This window comes from Cryptomeria japonica, unplaced genomic scaffold (genome assembly GCF_030272615.1).
Source record: "Cryptomeria japonica unplaced genomic scaffold, Sugi_1.0 HiC_scaffold_43, whole genome shotgun sequence".
Taxonomy (NCBI): domain Eukaryota; kingdom Viridiplantae; phylum Streptophyta; class Pinopsida; order Cupressales; family Cupressaceae; genus Cryptomeria; species Cryptomeria japonica.
The window spans coordinates 382,501-405,000 of NW_026728865.1; the positions used below are offsets into that span (position 1 = coordinate 382,501).

The 22,500-nt window shown below is 60.9% G+C and overlaps 2 non-coding genes across 2 annotated transcripts; both read right to left on the reverse strand.

Moving 5' to 3' along the window:
* Positions 1-2,692: 2,692 nt before the first annotated feature.
* LOC131862479 (5S ribosomal RNA) lies at positions 2,693-2,811 on the reverse strand. The gene has a single exon (XR_009361493.1). It is a non-coding gene; the product is annotated as a 5S ribosomal RNA (ribosomal RNA).
* Positions 2,812-10,616: 7,805 nt separating this feature from the next.
* On the reverse strand, positions 10,617-10,735 carry LOC131862498 (5S ribosomal RNA). The gene has a single exon (XR_009361512.1). It is a non-coding gene; the product is annotated as a 5S ribosomal RNA (ribosomal RNA).
* Between the last annotated feature and the right edge of the window lie 11,765 nt (positions 10,736-22,500).

Consider the following 22,500-nt stretch of genomic DNA (forward strand, 5'->3'; position numbering starts at 1 on the left):
TCGCTGCCCACCTTGGTGTGCTCTGAGGTGCGCACCCGGGAGCGCTACGAAGTGTGCTCCAAGGTGCGGCGTGCACGTTGTCGGAGCCCGGTTTGCCCCGGGTGCGCACCTCGCCTGCACCTTGGCCGGGGTGGGCACCTTGGCTGGGTTTGCCCAGGGTGCGCTCCGAAGCGGGGTTACTGGAGCGCCCCCTCTTTTTTTGTCAGAGCGTTTGGTGGGGTTTCTCGCATTGGCTCTTCCCAGGCCCGGTTGTTGGGTGCGCTCCCACCCTGGCGCGCGCGAAGTTGGAAGTTGGGTTAATTGCCCGGGCGCGCACCTTCGCCAGGGTGGGCACCTTGGTGCGCACACCTTGGCTGGGCTGCGCACCAGGGCGGGCTCAAGATGGCACCAGCATTCCCTTTTTCTCACTATCTTTCAAAACGGAAATTTTAAAATCTCGTTTTTTTTTTGCCTTTTATGGAAATTAGTGAAGGCATCGCATCAAAGGTGCGCACCTCGCTGCCCACCTTGGTGTGCTCCGAGGTGCCCACCACGGTGCGCAACGCCGGTGCGAACCCGGGAGCGCCCCGATGTGTGCTCCAAGGTGCGGCGTGCACGAAGTCGGACCCCGGTTTGCCCCGGGTGCGCACCTCGCGTGCACCTTGGTGCGCACACCTTGGCTGGGTTGCGCGGCCTGGTGGGCACCATGGTGCGCACCAAGGAGCGCTCCGAAGTGTGCTCCAAGGTGCGGCGTGCACGAAGTCGGAGCCCGGTTTGCCCCGGGTACGCACCTCGCGTGCACCTTCGCCGGGGTGGGCACCTCGGCTGGGTTGCGCGCCCTGGTGCGCACCAAGGAGCGCTCCGAAGTGTGCTCCAAGGTGCGGCGTGCACGAAGTCGGAGCCCGGTTTGCCCCGGGTGCGCACCTTCGCCGCGGTGCGCACCATGGCGTGCACGAAGTCGGAGCCCGGTTTGCCCCGGGTGCGCACCTCGCGTGCACCTTCGGCGGGGTTGCGCGCCCTGGTGGGCACCATGGTGCGCACCAAGGAGCGCTCCGAAGTGTGCTCCAAGGTGCGGCGTGCACGAAGTCGGAGCCCGGTTTGCCCCGGGTGCGCACCTCGCGTGCACCTTCGGCGGGGTTGCGCGCCCTGGTGGGCACCATGGTGCGCACCAAGGAGCGCTCCGAAGTGTGCTCCAAGGTGCGGCGTGCACGAAGTCGGAGCCCGGTTTGCCCCGGGTGCGCACCTCGCGTGCACCTTCGCCGCGGTGGGCACCATGGCGTGCACGAAGTCGGAGCCCGGTTTGCCCCGGGTGCGCACCTCGCGTGCACCTTCGCCGGGGTGGGCACCTCGGCTGGGTTGCGCGCCCTGGTGCGCACCAAGGAGCGCTCCGAAGTGTGCTCCAAGGTGCGGCGTGCACGAAGTCGGAGCCCGGTTTGCCCCGGGTGCGCACCTCGCGTGCACCTTCGCCAGGGTGGGCACCTCGGTGCGCACACCTTCTCAATGTTTTCTTGCCTTTTCTGGAAATTGGTGAAGGCAGCGCATCAAAGGTGCGCACCTCGGTGTGCTCCGAGGTGCGAACCCGAGAGCGCTCCGAGGTGCCCACGAAGTCGAAAGTCGGGTTAATTGCATTGTTTTCCCCGGGTGCGCTCCGAGGTGCGCAACATCGGCGCGCACCAAGGAGGGCTCCGAAGTGTGCTCCAAGGTGCGCACGATGGCGTGCACCTCTGGTGCGCACGATTCGGAGCTCGGTTTGACCGGGGTGCGCACACCTTGGCTGGGTTGCGCACCTTTTGTGCGCTCCAAGGTGCGCACGAAGTCGGAGCTCGGTTTGCCCCGGGTGCGCACCTTCGCCAGGGTGCGCACCTTGATGCGCACGCCTTGGCTGGGCTGCGCACCTTGGTGGGCGCCATGGTGCGCACCTTTCGTGCGCTCCAAGGTGCGCACGAAGTCGGAGCTCGGTTTGCCCCGGGTGCGCACCTTGGTGGGCGCCATGGTGCACTCCGAGGTGCCCAAGATTGGTGCGCACCAAGGAGCGCTCCGAAGTGCGCTCCAAGGTGCGCGCGAAGTCGAAAGTTGGGTTAATTGTCCGGTTTGCCTCGGGTGCGCACCTTGCGTGCACCTTCGCCAGGGTGGGCGCCTTGGTGCGCACACCTTGGCTGGGCTGCGCACACCTTGGCACCCGCGTTTCCTTCATTTTAAATTTTTTTTTTTTACAATCTCTCAAGTGGGAAATTCTATAATCTCAACTTTTTTTGCCTTTTCAGGAAACTTTTGAATGGAGCGCATCATTGGTGCGCTCCGAAGTGTGCTCCAAAGCTCTCTCCAGCTGCGTGCACCTGCCCCGGCCGCGCACCCGGCCCCGCCCAGCTTCGCTCACCTGTCCCGGGCGTCTGGTGCGGAACCTTAGAGTAAGAAACATCACCGTGCACCTTGGCCAACGTGCGCGACTCGACCGAGCGCGCACTGGCCGAGGTGCACACCGATTTCACCTGGGTGCGCGCGCAGCACCTCGGGCGCACCGGGGTGCGCGCACAACGCCCGGGTTGCACCGTGGCCTGTGTGCTCGGGGCGCCTCGGGTGCGCGCTCGGTGTCGCCCCCCGCGCGCGCGGTAGTGCGGGCAGCGCACCCCGGCCCGGCCCGGCCCCGACGAGAACGCAAACGGGCAAAAGGTTTATTCAAATAGCATTGCGATGCCCGGCGAAAAACTAAAAAAGGGTGCAACACCGGGACTTCCCGGGAGGTCACCCATCCCAGTACTACTCCGGCCCAAGCGCGCTTAACTGCGGAGTTCTGATGGGATCCGGTGCACTAACGCTGGTATGATCGCACCCGTTATGAGCTTGTCGCAGTGTGTACTTAGCAAACCGCGACCCACGTGCGAATCCACCCCGGCCACCCACCCCCGTCGAGGTGCACACCCTCCCTCGCGAAGTGCGCCCCGTTCGCCAAGTGTGAGCCCTGCCCGGGTGCGCGCACCTTGCTAGGGCGTCGGGTGTGCACCCGGCCCGGCCTACGTGCGTGCACCTGGAGGGGGCGTCGTGTGCGTGCAGTGTCCCGTCTGCAACGCGGTGCCCACACACCACCTCGGGCGCAACGACCTGCGCTCACATGTGGGCCGAGTGCACCTTGGTGCATGTTCGGGGCGCCTCGGGTGCACGCTCGATCTTGCCCCGGTGCACCAAGGCGCTCGGTTTGCCCCGGGTGCGCACTTGGTGCAAGGTGGGCACCCAAAATAGGGATCAAGCACCAAAACACAAGTTTCGGGATGCAAAATGGGACCCAAGGACCACAAATGCGTTCCAAGACCCATGATGGGTCCACGAGAACAAAAATGTGTTCCGAGACTTAATAAACAAATATTGGGTTTTAGGAGAAGAAACATGCTCTGATGCCCAAAACGAGAATCGACCCCGAAAAGGCCACAGGCCAAAAGTGGGATGCGAGACAAAAAAAAATGGGACCCGAGGACCAAAATTGGGTTCCCAGGTCGAAGACAGGGCAACCGGACAAGAAACGACCTCTAAGGCTCGAAATGAGTCCCGACGACTAAAACTTGACAAGAAGCACCCATCAGGCACCCAACTCGACACCCATGGGATGCCGACCCACCCGGGCTTCCACCTAGCACACCTTGGCACCCACCCACCCTCGCACCCAACCTCGCACCCAACTTAGCACCTTTGAACCCACATTGGCACTCACCCTGACCCTGGCACCTTGGAACCCACATTGGCACTCACCTTGACCCTGGCACCCACCTTTGCACTCACCTTGGGACCCACCCTGGCTCCCACCTCGGCACCCACCCAGACACCCACCTTGGTTCCTTGGCACCCACCTTGGATCCTTGGCACCCACCCCGACACCCACCTTGGCACGCAACTTGGCTACTTGCCACCCACCTTGGCTCCTTGACGCCCACCCCGACAACCACCCCGTGACCTACCCTGGCTAGGGTTGGTGCACACCCACCCTGGTGCCCACCTTGGCACCCACCCTATGACCCACCTTGGCACGCACCTTAGTACCCACCCCGTTACCCACCCTAGGACCCACCCCGTGACCCACCTTGGCCAGGGTGGGTGCCTTGGTGCGCACAACTTGCCTGGGCTGCACACCAGGGCGGGCTCAAGATGGCACCCGCGTTCCGTTTTTTTCACTATCTTTCAAAACGGAAATTTTAAAATCTCATTTTTTTCTTTTTTTTGCCTTTTCTGGAAATTAGTGAAGGCAGCGCATCAAAGGTGCGCAATGCTGGTGCGAACCTGGGAGCGCTCCGATGTGTGCTCCAAGGTGCGGCGTGCACGAAGTCCGAGCCCGGTTTGCCCCGGGTGCGCACCTCGCGTGCACCTTCGCCGGGGTGAGCACCTTGGCTGGGTTGCGCGCCCTGGTGCGTACCAAGGAGCGCTCTGAAGTGTGCTCCAAGGTGCGGCGTGCACGAAGTCGGAGCCCGGTTTGCCCCGGGTGTGCACCTCGGGTGCGCACCTCGCGTGCACCTTCGCTGCGGTGGGCACCTTGGCTGGGTTGCGCGCCTTGGTGGGCACCATGCAGTGCACGAAGTCGGAGCCCGGTTTGCCCCGGGCGCGCACCTCCGCCAGGGTGGGCACCTTGGTGCGCACAACTTGCCTGGGCTGCGCACCAGGAAGGGCTCAAGATGGCACCCGCGTTCCGTTTTTTTCACTATCTTTCAGAACGGAAATTTTAAAATATCGTTTTTTTTTGCCTTTTCTGGAAATTAGTGAAGGCAGCGCATCAAAGGTGCGCAACGCTGGTGCGAACCTGGGAGCGCTCCGATGTGTGCTCCAAGGTGCGGCGTGCACAAAGTCGGAGCCCGGTTTGCCCCGGGTGCGCCCTGGTGGGCACCATGGTGCGCACCAAGGAGCGCTCCGAAGTGTGCTCCAAGGTGCGGCCTGCACGAAGTCGGAGCCCGGTTTGCCCCGGGTGTGCACCTCGGGTGGGCACCTTGGTGCGCATGCCTTGCCTGGGCTGCGCACCAGGGCGGGCTCAAGATGGCACCCGCGTTCCTTTTTTTTCACTATCTTTCAAAACGGAAATTTTAAAATCTCATTTTTTTTTGCCTTTTTCTGGAAATTAGTGAAGGCAGCGCATCAAAGGTGCGCACCTCGCTGCCCACCACGGTGCGCAACGCCGGTGGGCACCCGGGAGTGCTTCGAAGTGTGCTCCAAGGTGTTGCGTGCACGTTGTCGGAGCCCGGTTTGCCCCGGGTGCGCACCTCGCGTGCACCTTCGTCGGGGTGGGCACCTTGGCTTGGTTTGCCCCGGCTGCGCTCCGAAGCGGGGTTATTGGAGCGCCGCCTCTTTTTTTGTCGGAGCGTTTGGTGGGGTTTCTCGCATTGGCTCTTCCGAGGCCCGGTTGCCACCCTGGCGCGCACGAAGTCGGAAGTAGGGTTAATTGCCCGGGTGCGCACCTTTGCCAGGGTGGCACCTTACCTGGGCTGCGCACCAGGGCGGGCTCAAGATGGCACGCGCGTTCCGTTTTTTTCACTATCTTTCAAAACGGAAATTTTAAAATCTCCTTTTTTTTTTGCCTTTTCTGGAAATTAGTGAAGGCAGCGCATCAAAGGTGCGCACCTCGCTGCCCACCTTGGTGTGCTCTGAGGTGCGCACCCGGGAGCGCTACGAAGTGTGCTCCAAGGTGCGGCGTGCACGTTGTCGGAGCCCGGTTTGCCCCGGGTGCGCACCTCGCCTGCACCTTGGCCGGGGTGGGCACCTTGGCTGGGTTTGCCCAGGGTGCGCTCCGAAGCGGGGTTACTGGAGCGCCCCCTCTTTTTTTGTCAGAGAGTTTGGTGGGGTTTCTCGCATTGGCTCTTCCCAGGCCCGGTTGTTGGGTGCGCTCCCACCCTGGCGCGCGCGAAGTTGGAAGTTGGGTTAATTGCCCGGGCGCGCACCTTCGCCAGGGTGGGCACCTTGGTGCGCAAACCTTGGCTGGGCTGCGCACCAGGGCGGGCTCAAGATGGCACCAGCATTCCCTTTTTCTCACTATCTTTCAAAACGGAAATTTTAAAATCTCGTTTTTTTTTTGCCTTTTATGGAAATTAGTGAAGGCATCGCATCAAAGGTGCGCACCTCGCTGCCCACCTTGGTGTGCTCCGAGGTGCCCACCACGGTGCGCAACGCCGGTGCGAACCCGGGAGCGCCCCGATGTGTGCTCCAAGGTGCGGCGTGCACGAAGTCGGACCCCGGTTTGCCCCGGGTGCGCACCTCGCGTGCACCTTGGTGCGCACACCTTGGCTGGGTTGCGCGGCCTGGTGGGCACCATGGTGCGCACCAAGGAGCGCTCCGAAGTGTGCTCCAAGGTGCGGCGTGCACGAAGTCGGAGCCCGGTTTGCCCCGGGTGCGCACCTTCGCCGCGGTGGGCACCATGGCGTGCACGAAGTCGGAGCCCGGTTTGCCCCGGGTGCGCACCTCGCGTGCACCTTCGCCGGGGTGGGCACCTCGGCTGGGTTGCGCGCCCTGGTGCGCACCAAGGAGCGCTCTGAAGTGTGCTCCAAGGTGCGGCGTGCACGAAGTCGGAGCCCGGTTTGCCCCGGGTGTGCACCTCGCGTGCACCTTCGCTGCGGTGGGCACCTTGGCTGGGTTGCGCGCCTTGGTGGGCACCATGCAGTGCACGAAGTCGGAGCCCGGTTTGCCCCGGGCGCGCACCTCCGCCAGGGTGGGCACCTTGGTGCGCACAACTTGCCTGGGCTGCGCACCAGGAAGGGCTCAAGATGGCACCCGCGTTCCATTTTTTTCACTATCTTTCAGAACGGAAATTTTAAAATATCGTTTTTTTTTGCCTTTTCTGGAAATTAGTGAAGGCAGCGCATCAAAGGTGCGCAACGCTGGTGCGAACCTGGGAGCGCTCCGATGTGTGCTCCAAGGTGCGGCGTGCACGAAGTCGGACCCCGGTTTGCCCCGGGTGCGCACCTCGCGTGCACCTTGGTGCGCACACCTTGGCTGGGTTGCGCGCCCTGGTGGGCACCATGGTGCGCACCAAGGAGCGCTCCGAAGTGTGCTCCAAGGTGCGGCGTGCACGAAGTCGGAGCCCGGTTTGCCCCGGGTGCGCACCTCGCGTGCACCTTCGCCGCGGTGGGCACCATGGCGTGCACGAAGTCGGAGCCCGGTTTGCCCCGGGTGCGCACCTCGCGTGCACCTTCGCCGGGGTGGGCACCTTGGTGTGCAGACCTTGGCTGGGTTGCGCGCCCTGGTGGGCACCATGGTGCGCACCAAGGAGCGCTCCGAAGTGTGCTCCAAGGTGCGGCCTGCACGAAGTCGGAGCCCGGTTTGCCCCGGGTGTGCACCTCGGGTGGGCACCTTGGTGCGCATGCCTTGCCTGGGCTGCGCACCAGGGCGGGCTCAAGATGGCACCCGCGTTCCTTTTTTTTCACTATCTTTCAAAACGGAAATTTTAAAATCTCATTTTTTTTTGCCTTTTTCTGGAAATTAGTGAAGGCAGCGCATCAAAGGTGCGCACCTCGCTGCCCACCACGGTGCGCAACGCCGGTGGGCACCCGGGAGTGCTTCGAAGTGTGCTCCAAGGTGCTGCGTGCACGTTGTCGGAGCCCGGTTTGCCCCGGGTGCGCACCTCGCGTGCACCTTCGTCGGGGTGGGCACCTTGGCTGGGTTTGCCCCGGCTGCGCTCCGAAGCGGGGTTATTGGAGCGCCGCCTCTTTTTTTGTCGGAGCGTTTGGTGGGGTTTCTCGCATTGGCTCTTCCGAGGCCCGGTTGCCACCCTGGCGCGCACGAAGTCGGAAGTAGGGTTAATTGCCCGGGTGCGCACCTTTGCCAGGGTGGGCACCTTACCTGGGCTGCGCACCAGGGCGGGCTCAAGATGGCACGCGCGTTCCGTTTTTTTCACTATCTTTCAAAACGGAAATTTTAAAATCTCCTTTTTTTTTTGCCTTTTCTGGAAATTAGTGAAGGCAGCGCATCAAAGGTGTGCACCTCGCTGCCCACCTTGGTGTGCTCTGAGGTGCGCACCCGGGAGCGCTACGAAGTGTGCTCCAAGGTGCGGCGTGCACGTTGTCGGAGCCCGGTTTGCCCCGGGTGCGCACCTCGCCTGCACCTTGGCCGGGGTGGGCACCTTGGCTGGGTTTGCCCAGGGTGCGCTCCGAAGCGGGGTTACTGGAGCGCCCCCTCTTTTTTTGTCAGAGCGTTTGGTGGGGTTTCTCGCATTGGCTCTTCCCAGGCCCGGTTGTTGGGTGCGCTCCCACCCTGGCGCGCGCGAAGTTGGAAGTTGGGTTAATTGCCCGGGCGCGCACCTTCGCCAGGGTGGGCACCTTGGTGCGCACACCTTGGCTGGGCTGCGCACCAGGGCGGGCTCAAGATGGCACCAGCATTCCCTTTTTCTCACTATCTTTCAAAACGGAAATTTTAAAATCTCGTTTTTTTTTTGCCTTTTATGGAAATTAGTGAAGGCATCGCATCAAAGGTGCGCACCTCGCTGCCCACCTTGGTGTGCTCCGAGGTGCCCACCACGGTGCGCAACGCCGGTGCGAACCCGGGAGCGCCCCGATGTGTGCTCCAAGGTGCGGCGTGCACGAAGTCGGACCCCGGTTTGCCCCGGGTGCGCACCTCGCGTGCACCTTGGTGCGCACACCTTGGCTGGGTTGCGCGGCCTGGTGGGCACCATGGTGCGCACCAAGGAGCGCTCCGAAGTGTGCTCCAAGGTGCGGCGTGCACGAAGTCGGAGCCCGGTTTGCCCCGGGTACGCACCTCGCGTGCACCTTCGCCGGGGTGGGCACCTCGGCTGGGTTGCGCGCCCTGGTGCGCACCAAGGAGCGCTCCGAAGTGTGCTCCAAGGTGCGGCGTGCACGAAGTCGGAGCCCGGTTTGCCCCGGGTGCGCACCTTCGCCGCGGTGCGCACCATGGCGTGCACGAAGTCGGAGCCCGGTTTGCCCCGGGTGCGCACCTCGCGTGCACCTTCGGCGGGGTTGCGCGCCCTGGTGGGCACCATGGTGCGCACCAAGGAGCGCTCCGAAGTGTGCTCCAAGGTGCGGCGTGCACGAAGTCGGAGCCCGGTTTGCCCCGGGTGCGCACCTCGCGTGCACCTTCGGCGGGGTTGCGCGCCCTGGTGGGCACCATGGTGCGCACCAAGGAGCGCTCCGAAGTGTGCTCCAAGGTGCGGCGTGCACGAAGTCGGAGCCCGGTTTGCCCCGGGTGCGCACCTCGCGTGCACCTTCGCCGCGGTGGGCACCATGGCGTGCACGAAGTCGGAGCCCGGTTTGCCCCGGGTGCGCACCTCGCGTGCACCTTCGCCGGGGTGGGCACCTCGGCTGGGTTGCGCGCCCTGGTGCGCACCAAGGAGCGCTCCGAAGTGTGCTCCAAGGTGCGGCGTGCACGAAGTCGGAGCCCGGTTTGCCCCGGGTGCGCACCTCGCGTGCACCTTCGCCAGGGTGGGCACCTCGGTGCGCACACCTTCTCAATGTTTTCTTGCCTTTTCTGGAAATTGGTGAAGGCAGCGCATCAAAGGTGCGCACCTCGGTGTGCTCCGAGGTGCGAACCCGAGAGCGCTCCGAGGTGCCCACGAAGTCGAAAGTCGGGTTAATTGCATTGTTTTCCCCGGGTGCGCTCCGAGGTGCGCAACATCGGCGCGCACCAAGGAGGGCTCCGAAGTGTGCTCCAAGGTGCGCACGATGGCGTGCACCTCTGGTGCGCACGATTCGGAGCTCGGTTTGACCGGGGTGCGCACACCTTGGCTGGGTTGCGCACCTTTTGTGCGCTCCAAGGTGCGCACGAAGTCGGAGCTCGGTTTGCCCCGGGTGCGCACCTTCGCCAGGGTGCGCACCTTGATGCGCACGCCTTGGCTGGGCTGCGCACCTTGGTGGGCGCCATGGTGCGCACCTTTCGTGCGCTCCAAGGTGCGCACGAAGTCGGAGCTCGGTTTGCCCCGGGTGCGCACCTTGGTGGGCGCCATGGTGCACTCCGAGGTGCCCAAGATTGGTGCGCACCAAGGAGCGCTCCGAAGTGCGCTCCAAGGTGCGCGCGAAGTCGAAAGTTGGGTTAATTGTCCGGTTTGCCTCGGGTGCGCACCTTGCGTGCACCTTCGCCAGGGTGGGCGCCTTGGTGCGCACACCTTGGCTGGGCTGCGCACACCTTGGCACCCGCGTTTCCTTCATTTTAAATTTTTTTTTTTTACAATCTCTCAAGTGGGAAATTCTATAATCTCAACTTTTTTTGCCTTTTCAGGAAACTTTTGAATGGAGCGCATCATTGGTGCGCTCCGAAGTGTGCTCCAAAGCTCTCTCCAGCTGCGTGCACCTGCCCCGGCCGCGCACCCGGCCCCGCCCAGCTTCGCTCACCTGTCCCGGGCGTCTGGTGCGGAACCTTAGAGTAAGAAACATCACCGTGCACCTTGGCCAACGTGCGCGACTCGACCGAGCGCGCACTGGCCGAGGTGCACACCGATTTCACCTGGGTGCGCGCGCAGCACCTCGGGCGCACCGGGGTGCGCGCACAACGCCCGGGTTGCACCGTGGCCTGTGTGCTCGGGGTGCCTCGGGTGCGCGCTCGGTGTCGCCCCCCGCGCGCGCGGTAGTGCGGGCAGCGCACCCCGGCCCGGCCCGGCCCCGACGAGAACGCAAACGGGCAAAAGGTTTATTCAAATAGCATTGCGACGCCCGGCGAAAAACTAAAAAAGGGTGCAACACCGGGACTTCCCGGGAGGTCACCCATCCCAGTACTACTCCGGCCCAAGCGCGCTTAACTGCGGAGTTCTGATGGGATCCGGTGCACTAATGCTGGTATGATCGCACCCGTTATGAGCTTGTCGCAGTGTGTACTTAGCAAACCGCGACCCACGTGCGAATCCACCCCGGCCACCCACCCCCGTCGAGGTGCACACCCTCCCTCGCGAAGTGCGCCCCGTTCGCCAAGTGTGAGCCCTGCCCGGGTGCGCGCACCTTGCTAGGGCGTCGGGTGTGCACCCGGCCCGGCCTACGTGCGTGCACCTGGAGGGGGCGTCGTGTGCGTGCAGTGTCCCGTCTGCAACGCGGTGCCCACACACCACCTCGGGCGCAACGACCTGCGCTCACATGTGGGCCGAGTGCACCTTGGTGCATGTTCGGGGCGCCTCGGGTGCACGCTCGATCTTGCCCCGGTGCACCAAGGCGCTCGGTTTGCCCCGGGTGCGCACTTGGTGCAAGGTGGGCACCCAAAATAGGGATCAAGCACCAAAACACAAGTTTCGGGATGCAAAATGGGACCCAAGGACCACAAATGCGTTCCAAGACCCATGATGGGTCCACGAGAACAAAAATGTGTTCCGAGACTTAATAAACAAATATTGGGTTTTAGGAGAAGAAACATGCTCTGATGCCCAAAACGAGAATCGACCCCGAAAAGGCCACAGGCCAAAAGTGGGATGCGAGACAAAAAAAAATGGGACCCGAGGACCAAAATTGGGTTCCCAGGTCGAAGACAGGGCAACCGGACAAGAAACGACCTCTAAGGCTCGAAATGAGTCCCGACGACTAAAACTTGACAAGAAGCACCCATCAGGCACCCAACTCGACACCCATGGGATGCCGACCCACCCGGGCTTCCACCTAGCACACCTTGGCACCCACCCACCCTCGCACCCAACCTCGCACCCAACTTAGCACCTTTGAACCCACATTGGCACTCACCCTGACCCTGGCACCTTGGAACCCACATTGGCACTCACCTTGACCCTGGCACCCACCTTTGCACTCACCTTGGGACCCACCCTGGCTCCCACCTCGGCACCCACCCAGACACCCACCTTGGTTCCTTGGCACCCACCTTGGATCCTTGGCACCCACCCCGACACCCACCTTGGCACGCAACTTGGCTACTTGCCACCCACCTTGGCTCCTTGACGCCCACCCCGACAACCACCCCGTGACCTACCCTGGCTAGGGTTGGTGCACACCCACCCTGGTGCCCACCTTGGCACCCACCCTATGACCCACCTTGGCACGCACCTTAGTACCCACCCCGTTACCCACCCTAGGACCCACCCCGTGACCCACCTTGGCCAGGGTGGGTGCACCCACCCTGGTGCCCACCTTGGCACCCACCCATCCTAGCACCCAGCCTGTGACCGGGCTTGGAACCCAACCTTGCACCCGCACCCGTCTTGGCCAGTGTGGGTGCGCACCCATCCTGGCACCCACGTTGTGACACACCCTTTAACCCACGCACCCTAGCACCCACGTTGGCACCCACCTTGGAACCCAACCTAGCAACTTGGCACCCACCCCGTGACCCACCTTGGCATCCACCATAGCAGTCGCCGACTTGGCACCCACCTCGGCACCCACCTTGACACTTGTGGACCCACCTTGCCACTCACCCTAGCATCGACCCATCCTAGCACCCACCCTGGCACCTTTGCACCCTAGCACTCACCCATCCTAGCACCTAACCTGTGACCCACCTTGACACTCACCCTCGCACCCACCTTGGAACCCAACCTAGCACCCACCCACCCTGACACCAACCCTAGCACCTACCCACCCTTGCACCCACCCTGTGACCCATCTTGGCACCCACCCATCCTACCACTCAACCTATCACCCACCTTCTCACCCACCTTGGCATCCACCTTAGCACCCACCCACACTGGCACCTTGGCACCCACCTCGGGCAAGGTGGGTGCACACCCACCCTGGCACCCAATTTAGAACCCACCGAGCATGTTACCCACCTTGGCACCCACATTGCAGCCCACCCTAGTACCCACCCTATGACCCACATTGGCATCCACACCCTAGCACCCAGGCACCTCGACACCCGCCTTGACACCCACCCTAGCACTGAACCTGTGACCCACCTTGGAACTCACCCTAGAACCCACCCACCCTGTGAACCACCTTGGCATCCACCTTAGCACCCACCCACCTTGGCACCCACTCTAGCACTCACCCATCCTAACACCCAACTTGTTACCCACCTTGGCACCCGCCCTCGCGTCCACCTTGAAACCCACCCTAGCACCCACCCACGCAGGAGCCCACCTTGGCACCCAACCTAACACCCACGCATCCTGGCACCCAACTTGTGACCCACCTTGGAACCCACCCTAGTACCCACCTTTGAACCCACTATATCACCAACCCACCTTGGCACCCACCCTATGACCCTCTTTGGAATCCACCCTAGCACGCACCCACCCTGGCACCCACCATGGAGCGCACCCTAGCACCCACCCACCTCGGCACGCACCTCAACACCCACCTTGGTGTGCGCACTGCGCCAACCTCTCAAAGACCCTATGTGGTGCGCTCCAAAGTGTACACCTTTGGTGCGCTCCAAGGTGCGCACCTTTGGTGCACACCGAGGTGCACACCAAAGTGTGCACCGAGGTGAGCACCAAAGTGCACTCCAGGGTGCACACCAAGGCGTGCACCTTTGGTGCGGTCAATGCAAACGAATTCGGAAGTTGGGGTCGATGTCCTAATCGCTGCTGCAGACTACACGTATGAGAATCGGACAAATAGCTTTATATAGGGGAGGTGTTGCGTTTGATGGGTCGACTCCCCTGGTTGTGTGCACTGCACCAACTTCAAAGACCCTGTCTTGTTTAAGAAGTCAAAAGTTGGGGTGGATGTCCTAATCATTGCTGCAGTCTACGCATGTATGAGAATCAGACAAATAGCTTATATAGGGGAGGTGTTGCATTCGGTGGGTTGACTCCCCTGGTTGTGCGCACTGCGCCAACCTCAAAGACCCCGCATAGCAGAAGAAGTCGGAAGTCGGATTTTGGTGAGCACCAAGGCGTGCACCTTTGGTGCGGTCAACGCAGACGAATTCAGAAGTTGGGGTGGATGTCCTAATCGTTGTTGCAGGCTACACATGTATGAGAATCAGACAAATAGCTTATATAGGGGAGGTGTTGGGTTTGATGGGTCAACTCCCTTGGTTGTGCGCATTACGCCAACCTCAAAGACCTTGTTTTCGTTAAGAAGTCAAAAGTTGGGGTCAATGTCCTAATGGCTCCTGCAGGCTACACATGTATGAGAATCGGACAAATAGCTTATATAGGGGAGGTGTTGGGTTTGATGGGTCGACTCCCCTGGTTGTGCGCATTACGTCAACCTCAAAGACCTTGTTTTCGTTAAGAAGTCAAAAGTTGGGGTCGATGTCCTAATTGCTCCTGTAGACTACACATGTATGAGAATCAGACAAATAGCTTATATAGGGGAGGTGTTGGGTTTGATGGGTTGACTCCCCTAGTTGTTCGCATTACACCAACCTCAAAGACCTTGTTTTCGTTTAGAAGCCGAAAGTTGGGGTCGATGTCCTAATTGCTCCTGCAGGCTACGCATGTATGAGAATCAGACAAATAGCTTATATAGGGGAGGTGTTGGGTTTGATGGGTCGACTCCCCTGGTTGTGCGCATTGCGCCAACCTCAAAGACCCTGCATTGCGGATGAAGTCGAAAGTCAGAGTTTGGTGTGCTACAAGGTGTGGTCGAAGGTGCTCACCTAGGTGTGCACCTTTGGAGCACAGGAAAAGTGCCCTCCAAAAGTGCGCACCTTTGGAGTGCACAAAAGTGCCCTCCAAAAGTGCGCACCTTTGGAGCGCAGAAAAGTGCCCTCCAAAAAGTGCCCTCCAAAAGTGCGCACCTTTGGAGCGCAGAAAAGTGCCCTCCAAAAAGTGCCCTCCAAAAGTGCGCACCTTTGGAGCGCAGAAAAGTGCCCTCCAAAAAGTGCCCTCCAAAAGTGCGCACCTTTGGAGCGCAGAAAAGTGCCCTCCAAAAAGTGCCCTCCAAAAGTGCGCACCTTTGGAGCGCAGAAAAGTGCCCTCCAAAAAGTGCCCTCCAAAAGTGCGCACCTTTGGAGCGCAGAAAAGTGCCCTCCAAAAAGTGCCCTCCAAAAGTGCGCACCTTTGGAGCGCAGAAAAGTGCCCTCCAAAAAGTGCCCTCCAAAAGTGCGCACCTTTGGAGCGCAGAAAAGTGCCCTCCAAAAAGTGCCCTCCAAAAGTGCGCACCTTTGGAGCGCAGAAAAGTGCCCTCCAAAAAGTGCCCTCCAAAAGTGCGCACCTTTGGAGCGCAGAAAAGTGCCCTCCAAAAAGTGCCCTCCAAAAGTGCGCACCTTTGGAGCGCAGAAAAGTGCCCTCCAAAAGTGCGCACCTTTGGAGCGCACAAAAGTGCCCTCCAAAAGTGCGCACTTTTGGTGCGCACCAAGGCGCTGGTTCGGTCGTTGCAGGCGAGTTCGGAAGTTGGGGTCGATGTCCTGAGCGGAGGTGCAAACTACACAGGTGTCGGAATCGGACAAATAGCTTATATAGGGGAGGTGTATGCTTCGATGGGTCGACTCCCCAGGTTGAGCGCACCGCGCCAACCTCAAAGACCCTACGGTATGGATGAAGTCGGAAGTTGGGTCCGATGACCGATTCGATTAGTAGGTATGCTCATGAGGTCGGAATTTGGGTCCGATGACCTGCCATGTGCAGGAAGGCGAATGTTGACACTGTGCGTTGCAAGGTGCACACCAAGGCGCTGGTGCGGTCTTTTTAGTCGAGTTCGGAAGTTGGGGTCGATGTCCTGATCGGAGGTGCAAGCTACACAGGTGTGGGAATCGGACAAATAGCTTATATAGGGGAGGTGTATGCTTCGTTGGGTCGACTCCCCGGGTTGAGCGCACCGCGCCAACCTCAAAGACCCTACGGTATGGATGAAGTCGGAAGTTGGGTCCGATGACCGATTCGATATGTAGGCATACTCGCGAGGTCGGAATTTGGGTCCGATGACCTGCCACGTGCAGGAAGGCGAATGTTGGCACTGTGCGTTGCAAGGTGCGCACCAAGGCGCTGGTTCGGTCGTTGGAGGCGAGTTCGGAAGTTGGGGTCGATGTCTTGATCGGAGGTGCAAACTACACAGGTGTGGGAATCGGACAAATAGCTTATATAGGGGAGGTGTATGCTTCGTTGGGTCGACTCCCCGGGTTGAGCGCACCGCGCCAACCTCAAAGACCCTACGGTATGGATGAAGTCGGAAGTTGGGTCCGATGACCGATTCGATATGTAGGCATACTCGCGAGGTCGGAATTTGGGTCCGATGACCTGCCATGTGCAGGAAGGCGAATGTTGGGACTGTGCGTCGCAAGGTGCGCACCAAGGCGCTGGTGCCGTCGTTGCAGTCGAGTTCGGAAGTTGGGGTCGATGTCCTGGTCAGAGGTGCAAACTACACAGGTGTGGGAATCGGACAAATAGCTTATATAGGGGAGGTGTATGCTTCGATGGGTCGACTCCCTGGGTTGAGCGCACCGCGCCAACCTCAAAGACCCTACAGTATGGATGAAGTCGGAAGTTGGGTCCGATGACCGATTCGATACGTAGGCATATTGGCGAGGTCTGAATTTGTGTCCGATGACCTGCCATGCGCAGGAAGGCGGAATTTGGGTCCGATGACCGAGTTGATGGCGTGCCATGCGCAGAAAGGCGGAATTTGGGTCCGATGACCGAGTTGATGTTGATGGCCCGCCATGCACAGGAAGGCGGAATTTGGGTCCGATGACCGATTTGAAGGCGTGCCATACGCAAAAAGGCGGAGTTTGGGTCCGATGACCGAGTTGATATTGATGGCCCGCCATGCGCAGGAAGGCGGAATTTGGGTCCGATGACCTGACATACGCATGGAGTCCGACTCGGGGGCCGATGTTCGATTCGATGACTTGCATTGTGGGTAAAGTCGGAAGTTGTGGTCTTTGACCCGATTCGATGACCAGACTTCGGCTGCTTGAGAATCGGACAAATAACTTATATAGGGGAGGTAGTGTTCTCGAGCATCCTCCCCCCGTGCCCGTTTATGTCGATTGATGCTGGTGCTCGACTGGTTGGAGCGCTCGGATGCAAAAATCTTGCACCAGGATTTATCGATTGTGATGGACACGGCAAGTCTCCTGATTGCTATGCAGGAGCTCATCGTGAATCTCTATGCGGCCTTGGTATGGACTCGACCTGCGGAATGGTTCGGCAATGGTAGTCGCTCCAACACGTCCTTGCAATGGCCACAGAGGTGATTCGACTAGAGCTCCAGTCTAGCTTTTGGGTTGCTTGGCGGACTGGTATAGCCGCGATCGAGTTCCGGCCATGAACGTTTTAGATAGCTCTTGGGCTTTCTGGGACGGAAGTCGGAAGTTTGGGCTGTTGTCCGATTTGATGACCATTCTTCGGATGTGTGAGAATCGGACAAATAACTTATATAGGGGACTGTGTTGTCTCACGCAGCCCCCTCCGTGCCCCTCTATCTCGACCGATGTTGGTGCTTGAAAGGGTTGGGATCGCTCGGATTTATAAACGTGCACCACCATTTGTCGAGTGTGAGGGACGCGGCAGGTCTCCTAAATGCTATGCGGGCGCTCTCTGAGAATCTCTATCCGGCCTCGACACAGACTAGTCTTGCTGAATGGTTTGGCACTGGTAGTCGATCCAACACGTCGTTGTTGTGGCCGCCTAGGCGATTCGATTCGAGCCCCCGTCTAGCTTTTGGGTTGCTTGGCGGATTTTGCCCTATCCGCAAGTGAGCTCGGTCCCTAAACGTTCGAGAAACCCGATTGCTATGCGCCGACTCTCTTTCTTGCGAGCCTCCATCTAGCTTTTGGGTCTCTACGGAACGGAAGTCGGAATCTGGGACCGTTGTTTGATTCGACGAGGCAGACTACGGTTGTGCGAGAATCGGACAAATAACTTATATAGGGGAGGTGTTGACTGGAGCATTCTCCCCCGTGCCCCTCTAACTCGACCAATGCTGGCGCTCGAACGGTGGTAGCGCTCGGATTTTCATTGAGCGCCAGCATTGGTCGATTTAGAGGGGCATGCGAGATTCCCGAATGCTATGCGAGGGCTCTAACGGAAATGTCTATTGGTTTCGGTATGGATGCAATTGCGAGTGGTTCGGCAAAGGTAGTCGTTCCGATGCGTCCATGTCGTGGCCAAATCGATAATTCGATTTGAGCCCTCGTATAGCATTTGGGTCTCTCGATGTGATTCCGCATTCCAGTCCCTTTGGGCACTGCTTGAGCCGCATCCCAGGGGGTTCCCTTCCCAATAATCTGCCTCGCAACCCGATTGCTATGCGGTGAGGCTCCTCGGCCGCCTCGGAACTATCTGTGTATCAGACGCATCGCGGGATAAGGGGTTGGCAACGGTAGTCGCCCCAAGCGCGTCCGATGCTTGGACCATTCCGAGGCGGCCCTGAAGCCTCTTCCGTCTAGCCGTTGGGTCCTTCTCGCCGCATCCCTCGCCTCGCACCCCGATTGCTATGCGGTGAGGCTCCTCGGCCGCCTCGGAACTATCTGTGTATCGGACGCGTCGCGGGATAAGGGGTTGTCACTGGTAGTCGCCCCAAGCGCGTCCGATGCTTGGACCATTCCGAGGCGGCCCTGAAGCCTCTTCCGTCTAGCCGTTGGGTCCTTCTCGCCGCATCCCTCGCCTCGCACCCCGATTGCTATGCGGTGAGGCTCCTCGGCCGCCTCGGAACTATCTGTGTATCGGACGCGTCGCGGGATAAGGGGTTGTCATTGGTAGTCGCCCCAAGCGCGTCCGATGCTTGGACCATTCCGAGGCGGCCCTGAAGCCTCTTCCGTCTAGCCGTTGGGTCCTTCTCGCCGCATCCCTCGCCTCGCACCCCGATTGCTATGCGGTGAGGCTCCTCGGCCGCCTCGGAACTATCTGTGTATCGGACGCGTCGCGGGATAAGGGGTTGTCACTGGTAGTCGCCCCAAGCGCGTCCGATGCTTGGACCATTCCGAGGCGGCCCTGAAGCCTCTTCCGTCTAGCCGTTGGGTCCTTCTCGCCGCATCCCTCGCCTCGCACCCCGATTGCTATGCGGTGAGGCTCCTCGGCCGCCTCGGAACTATCTGTGTATCGGACGCGTCGCGGGATAAGGGGTTGTCACTGGTAGTCGCCCCAAGCGCGTTCGATGCTTGGACCATTCCGAGGCGGCCCTGAAGCCTCTTCCGTCTAGCCGTTGGGTCCTTCTCGCCGCATCCCTCGCCTCGCACCCCGATTGCTATGCGGTGAGGCTCCTCGGCCGCCTTGGAACTATCTGTGTATCGGACGCGTCGCGGGATAAGGGGTTGTCACTGGTAGTCGCCCCAAGCGCGTCCGATGCTTGGACCATTCCGAGGCGGACCCGAAGCCTCTTCCGTGTAGCCGTTGGGTCCTTCTCGCCGCATCCTTCGCCTCGCACCCCGATTGCTATGCGGTGAGGCTCCTCGGCCGCCTCGGAACTATCTGTGTATCGGACGCGTCGCGGGATAAGGGGTTGTCACTGGTAGTCGCCCCAAGCGCGTCCGATGCTTGGACCATTCCGAGGCGGACCCGAAGCCTCTTCCGTCTAGCCGTTGGGTCCTTCTCGCCGCATCCCTCGCCTCGCACCCCGATTGCTATGCGGTGAGGCTCCTCGGCCGCCTTGGAACTATCTGTGTATCGGACGCGTCGCGGGATAAGGGGTTGTCACTGGTAGTCGCCCCAAGCGCGTCCGATGCTTGGACCATTCCGAGGCGGACCCGAAGCCTCTTCCGTCTAGCCGTTGGGTCCTTCTCGCCGCATCCCTCGCCTCGCACCCCGATTGCTATGTGGTGAGGCTCCTCGGCCGCCTTGGAACTATCTGTGTATCGGACGCGTCGCGGGATAAGGGGTTGTCACTGGTAGTCGCCCCAAGCGCGTCCGATGCTTGGACCATTCCGAGGCGGACCCGAAGCCTCTTCCGTCTAGCCGTTGGGTCCTTCTCGCCGCATCCCTCGCCTCGCACCCCGATTGCTATGCGGTGAGGCTCCTCGGCCGCCTTGGAACTATCTGTGTATCGGACGCGTCGCGGGATAAGGGGTTGTCACTGGTAGTCGCCCCAAGCGCGTCCGATGCTTGGACCATTCCGAGGCGGCCCCGAAGCCTCTTCCGTGTAGCCGTTGGGTCCTTCTCGCCGCATCCCTCGCCTCGCACCCCGATTGCTATGCGGTGAGGCTCCTCGGCCGCCTTGGAACTATCTGTGTATCGGACGCGTCGCGGGATAAGGGGTTGTCACTGGTAGTCGCCCCAAGCGCGTCCGATGCTTGGACCATTCCGAGGCGGCCCCGAAGCCTCTTCCGTGTAGCCGTTGGGTCCTTCTCGCCGCATCCCTCGCCTCGCACCCCGATTGCTATGCGGTGAGGCTCCTCGGCCGCCTTGGAACTATCTGTGTATCGGACGCGTCGCGGGATAAGGGGTTGTCACTGGTAGTCGCCCCAAGCGCGTCCGATGCTTGGACCATTCCGAGGCGGACCTGAAGCCTCTTCCCTCTAGCCGTTGGGGCTTTCTCGCCGCATCCCTCGCCTCGCACCCTGATTGCTATGCTGTGAGGCTCCTCGGCCGCCTTGGAACTATCTGTGTATCGGACGCATCGCGGGATAAGGGGTTGGCAGTGGTAGTCGCCCCAAGCGCATCCGATGCTTGGACCATTCCGAGGCGGCCCTGCAGCCTCTTCCGTCTAGCCGTTGGGGCCATCTCGCCGCATCCCCCACCTCGCACCACGATTGCTATGCGGTGAGGCTCCTTGGCCGCCTCGGAACTATCTGTGTATCGGACGCATCGCGGGATAAGGGGTTGTCACTGGTAGTCGCCCCAAGCGCGTCCGATGCTTGGACTATTCCGAGGCGGCCCTGCAGCCTCTTCCGTCTAGCCGTTGGGGCCATCTCGCCGCATCCCCCACCTCCTCGGCCGCCTCGGAACTATCTGTGTATCGGACGCATCGCGGGATAAGGGGTTGGCAGTGGTAGTCGCCCCAAGCGCGTCCGATGCTTGGACTATTCCGAGGCAGCCCTGCAGCCTCTTCCGTCTAGCCTTTGGGGCCATCTCGCCGCATCCCTCGCCTCGCACCCCGATTGCTATGCGGTGAGGCTCCTCGGCCGCCTGGGAACTATCTTCGTATCGGACGCATCGCGGGATAAGGGGTTGTCACTGGTAGTCGCCCCAAGCGCGTCCGATGCTTGGACTATTCCGAGGCGGCCCTGTGGCCTCTTCCGTCTAGCCGTTGGGGCCATCTCGCCGCATCCCCCACCTCGCACCCCGATTGCTATGCGGTGAGGCTCTTCGGCCGCCTTGGAACTATCTTCGTATCGGACGCATCGCGGGATAAGGGGTTGTCACTGGTAGTGGCCCCAAGCGCGTCCGATGCTTGGACTATTCCGAGGCGGCCCTGCAGCCTCTTCCGTCTAGCCGTTGGGGCCATCTCGCCGCATCCCCCACCTCGCACCCCGATTGCTATGCGGTGAGGCTCCTCGGCCGCCTTGGAACTATCTTCGTATCGGACGCATCGCGGGATAAGGGGTTGTCACTGGTAGTCGCCCCAAGCGCGTCCGATGCTTGGACTATTCCGACGCGGCCCTGTGGCCTCTTCCGTCTAGCCGTTGGGGCCATCTCGCCGCATCCCCCACCTCGCACCCCGATTGCTATGCGGTGAGGCTCCTCGGCCGCCTTGGAACCATCTTCGTATCGGACGCATCGCGGGATAGGGGGCTGTCACTGGTAGTCGCCCCAAGCGTGTCCGATGCTTGGACCATTCCTAGGCGGCCCTGAAGCCTCTTCCGTCTAGCCGTTGGGGCCTTCCCGCCCCATCCCTCGCCTCGCACCCCCGATTGCTATGCGGTGAGGCTCCTCGGCCGCCTTGGAACCATCTGTGTATCGGACGCATCGCGGGATAAGGGGTTGGCACTGGCAGTCGCCCCAAGCGCGTCCGATGCTTGGACCATTCCGAGGTGGCCCTGAAGCCTCTTCCGTCTAGCCGTTGGGGCCTTCCCGCCCCATCCCTCGCCTCGCACCCCGATTGATATGCGGTGAGGCTCCTCGGCCGCCTTGGAACTATCTGTGTATCGGACGCATCGCGGGATAAGGGGTTGGCACTGGTAGTCGTCCCAATCGCATCCGATGCTTGGACCATTCCGAGGCGGCCCTGCAGCCTCTTCCGTTTAGCCGTCGGGGCCTTCCCGCCGCATCCCTCGCCTCGCATCCCGATTCCTATGCGGTGAGTCTTCTCGGCCGCCGCGGAACTATACCTGTTATTGCTACTGCATCCTTCGGCTGGTAACCTCCTCTGCCGCCTTGGAACGTTCTCTTTGTCGGACGCGTCGCGGGATAAGGGGTTGGCACTGGTAGTCGCCCCAAGCGCGCCCGATGCATAGACCGCTCCGAGTCGACCTTGCTTTCAGCCTCTCACATGCATAGACCTCTCTGAGTCGACCCTGCAGCCTCTCACGTTTAGCCTTTGGAATCTCGCCTCACAACATGATTGCTATCCTTGATGCATCCCTTGCCTCGAGCCCTGATTGCTTTCTTGGCTGCATCCCTCCTCTCCTCACAGCCCGGTTGTCATCACTGCTTCATCCGTCGCTTCATGCATTCTGGCTGCTGGGCCCTTCCCACCGCACACCTCGATTGCTATCTCTTCTGCATCACACACCCCGATTGCTATCTCTGCTACATCCCTCGGCTCTCACTTCTGCATCCTTCGCCTCACACCTCGATTGCTATCAATGCTGCATCCGTAACCTCACACCCCGATTGCTATGCGGGGAGGC